This window comes from Dipodomys merriami, unplaced genomic scaffold (genome assembly GCF_024711535.1).
Source record: "Dipodomys merriami isolate MVZ:Mamm:240054 unplaced genomic scaffold, mDipMer1.0.p SCAF_57, whole genome shotgun sequence".
Lineage (NCBI taxonomy): Eukaryota > Metazoa > Chordata > Mammalia > Rodentia > Heteromyidae > Dipodomys > Dipodomys merriami.
Genome location: NW_027206146.1, coordinates 6757115 through 6761554, shown reverse-complemented (window position 1 = coordinate 6761554; position 4440 = coordinate 6757115). Strand labels below are relative to the sequence as shown.

The 4440-nt window shown below is 41.2% G+C and overlaps 1 pseudogene; it reads right to left on the bottom strand.

Moving 5' to 3' along the window:
* Nucleotides 1-2401: 2401 nt before the first annotated feature.
* On the bottom strand, nt 2402-3328 carry LOC138812482 (eukaryotic translation initiation factor 3 subunit J-like; annotated as a pseudogene).
* Between the last annotated feature and the right edge of the window lie 1112 nt (nt 3329-4440).

The window sequence follows — 4440 nt, the reverse complement described above, 5'->3', positions numbered from 1 at the left end:
AAAAAGTTTTGTCTGATTTAGTTGCTTAAAATACTATTGGTGGGATAAAATGAATACATTTTCTGTACACTCTTAAAAGTAAAAAGGTATTTCTGCCTGCATAAAAACAACTACTACACTGTCCATTTCTTCCTTACATTCTAATTCTACCAACAGTGCTCTTTGTTACAAGGAATTAGATCATCCTATGAATGTTGGTCATACAATGACAAAGCAGCATCTAGCCAATAAGGAAGAGCGATACAGCCAATGACAAGCCAGGATGTAGTCTGTGAGAATGCATAGCCAGGCATGGGTGGCTCATGCCTAAAATCCCAGCTGCTCGGGAATCTGAGCTTGAGCTCTGAGGACCAGCATTCTAAACCACTCTGGGCAGGAAAGTCAATGAGAGTCTTAGCTCAATTACTCACAGAAAAACTCTAAGTGGTTCTGTGGTATAATGTTAGTGTTGAAGAAAATTCAGTTTCATGAAGGATCTTTTTCTGTCCTTGCACACCGAAGTTGTATTTTTCTTTGCCTGCAAAATGAGTTTCTGGGAGACAACTAATGGTTGAGTTTGGTTCCCCACTCTGCACCTTTTTTTCTGCTTATATGGTGCTGAGGAATCAAACCCAGGGCCTCAATCATGTAAGGCAAGCACTGTACCACGAGCCACCTTCCCAGCCCTTTTTTGATCCATCTGTGGCCTATATCCTTTGGTTGAGCAATTGAGCCCATCAATACTTGTTACTCTGAGTCCACAGCTCTGAGAATTAAAGTTCAATAACCAACTGCATTCTGAAGTTTACTTTCCGATGAGTTTGGCTTGAAAAAAAAACACGAATTCAAATGGCAAATGTGTTCTTCTAATTAATAAACTTAATGTTTGCTCCTTGACCCCTGGGAGAGTGGTTTGCAGCTCCTGTGGGAAGATTTGACGGATTCCCAGTAAACAATGCCAGCCAGGCAGCAGGTGACACTGATTGACATCCAGACATCAATAACGAAAAGCCTCCTTATCCCAAGCCTTCTCTAAAGTCCAACCTGGCCAGACTCAGCCTTTCCAGGATGCCAGAATGCCTCAAGGAAGCTGGGCCTTGTGAGCCAGCTCTCAGCCCTGAGGAGACCACGATGTAGGAAGAGGTCAGAAAACTTTTCATTATCTCATTTCCTCTGGCTATTTTCTGCTAAACGTGTTGTGATTTGAAATGAAGTTACACAAATGCTTTCATCCGGGAACACAGAAACCTAATTGGGACTGACTCTCTGCAGTGACCCTGGAAAGCCCTAAAAATGTCATTTGTTTGTTTGTTTATTCTGGTCCTGGGGCTTGAAGTCAAGGACTGGGCGCTGTCTCCGTGCTGTCATGCTCAAAGCTTGGACTCTACAACATGAGCCCCAGTTCTGCTTCCAGCTTGTGTTATAGTTTATTGGAGATAAGAGTCTCACAGTCTTCACTACCAAGTTTGGCTTCCAACCATGATCACCAGCTCTCACCCTCCTGAATAACTAGGATCACACGTGTGATCCACCCACACCCAGCTCCATATCAGATGTCTTTCTTATATCTTATGGATTCTGTGAATGATAGAAATTAGTATTGCATTCTTCCCAATTTTTATCATTTGAATTGTCATTATATATATATATATACATATATATATATATATATATATATATATATATATATATATATATATATATATATATATATATATATATATATATATATATATAGTCAGTCGAGTGGCTTGAACTCTGGCCTAGTGTGCTGTCCCTCAGCTCTTCAGCTCAAGGCTCTACCACTTGAGCCACAGGCCACTTCTGGTTTTCTGAGTGGTTTATTAGAGATAAGAGTCTTACAGATTTTCATGCCCGGGCTGGCTTTGAACCTCGTTCCTCAGATCTCAGCCTCCTTAGTAGGAATACAGGCATGAGCCACTGGTGCCAGGCTTCATTATTATTATTTATTGTCATTATAAATGTAATGTACAGATGGGTTACCATTTCACGACTCAGGTAATCAGTATATTTATTTTTGACAGTGTTATTCCTACCCTCCAAGTTTATTCATCCCATTACCACCCACAAATTGCATAGTGCATTATCCACAGAGTCTACTGAGTACCACTGTTACATTTGTTCACATTTTAATTTTCATAATGGACAATCAAACTGTCCAAACAGAAAGTCATTGTACTCATCCAACAACAATGGAAAATTTTCAGTACTTACCTGACATTTTTACCTAGATACCTGATATGTCTGGACATCATAGAGATTTTTTTATCATGGCAACGATAACCTTACCATTTCTGCATGATAAAAATGTTCATCACTTACGCCTACTGAAACTATTACATGGTTGATTTTCTGGATCTGTTGAGGGGCTCTGGTATTTTCCTCACTTTTATTCTTGTCATCATTGAATAGGGGAAATGGGCAATGTTATAACCCCCCCTCCACGAACCATGCCTTTCTTCTTCTTTTTGGCTTTTCTTTTCTTTTCTTTCTTCTGTGTTCTCACCGGAAAGCACAGTCAATGAATTAGTCATCTTTTCCAAGTCATCAATTTCCAACAAAATTCACACCTCTCAAACTAAGATTTTTTTTTTTGGGTCCGGTCGTGGGGCCTGAACTCTGGGTCTGGGCGCTGTCCCTCAGCTCTTCAGCTCAAGGCTAGCACTCTACCACTTGAGCCATAGCACCACTTCCGGCTTTTTTCTTTTTGCTTATGTGGTGCTGAGGAATCGAACCCAGGGCCTCAGGCATGCAAGGCAAGCACTCTACCACTTAGCCACCTTCCCAGCCCCTCGAACTAAGGTTTTAAAAAAAAGCCTGGCATAATAGAATGACTTTTCATCCTGTGTAATTTTATCTTTTAGTAACTTCCCAAATTCTGTGAGATCATCTCTTGAAGATAGGTTCATAGCATCTATCCCACAAACTGTATCATTCACACCAAACGTTTCTTTTGCTAGTACAAGGTTTGACTCTTCCTGTAGTTTCTGTAGCTGCAGTTTATCTGCTAATTGTTCTTCTGATGTTACTATTTGAGGTACCTCAGGTTCTTCTCATCTCTTTTTAATTTCTTCTTGCTTTTTCTTCTGGTGTCGTTCTTTTTTCTTTTATTTTCTCCACTATTTTTTTTCTTTTCTGAAATTTTTATTTCTGGTTTTACTTCTGCTGCTTCTTTTGTTTCCTCCTCCTCCTCCTCCTCCTCCTCCTCCTCCTCCTCCTCCTCCTCCTCCTCCTCCTCATCATCATCATCATCATCATCATCATCATTGTCATCCCAGTTACCCTTGACATCCTTGTCCTCGCCTTCCCAGTGGTCCCCGCCAGCCATGTGTCCAACGTGTGGAAGAGGGAGCATGGGTGCCGCCCAGAGGTGGGGTGGTGACGTGAATCACCTGGTTAGCTCTCCTTGGCCCGCAAGGGCATGCTAGCACTATCCCAAGTTTGAATCTTAATCTACTGTTCTGTTGCCTTAGTGTTTTATCATAGTGGGAGATTCATTTGTACATTGACTTAGTGTTGATTTTGGTTTTGCCTTTTACCTCTAGAAAAAAAATTGTCTCCCGTCATTTTTGCTGTGTTATTCTGATTGCATTTTCTATCAATGCAAGGCTAACATAAATGCAGAGCTAATGCAAGGCTCTCTGGAATTTTTCAGAAAAACAAGAAGGCATTTCCACCTGTGGTGTGTTTGGCACACTCCTCCTTTGAAGCAGATTTTGATTCCTTACCCAGTAATTTCCCCCACTGTGGAATTTCACCATAGGAACTATTGCACTTCGAAACATTCCTAGGGTTCTATAAATTTTGTTTCTAGTGCTAGAGCTTGAACTCAGGACTTGTTCCTTTGCTTTATCCTGTATTCGGGATAAGATGTGTTTTAAAAATGAGAGGCTATATCTGGACATTAGAGGCTCACGACTCTCATCCTAGATACTCAGGCTGAGATGTGAGGATCATTGTTCAAAGCCAGCCAAGGCAGGAAAGTCCATCAGATTCTTATTTCCAATTAACCACCACAAAAACCAGAAGTGCTGCTGTGGCTCTAGTGGTAGAGCGCTCCCCTTAAGCTGAGGAGCTGAGGGACAGCGCCCAGTCCCAGACTGCAAGCCCCATGACTAGTAAAAAAAAATTTGACATTTGAAGATCAGGATAAGAAGCAGGCACATTTAGAACAGTCTGTGAGACTTATCTCCAAAGAAACAGCATAAAGATGGAAATGTAGCTATTAGTACTGAACAACACAAAAAAAACCTTCAGGGATAACACTAAGGGCCTGAGAACAAGTCCAAAGATTTCACACACACACACACACACACACACACACACACACACACACACACACAGGAACACACACACACGCACACAGGTACACAAACCAATATGAAGAACAAAGAAAACTCCTTTTAACATGCAAATCTGTCATGCAAGCCCACAGTTCTT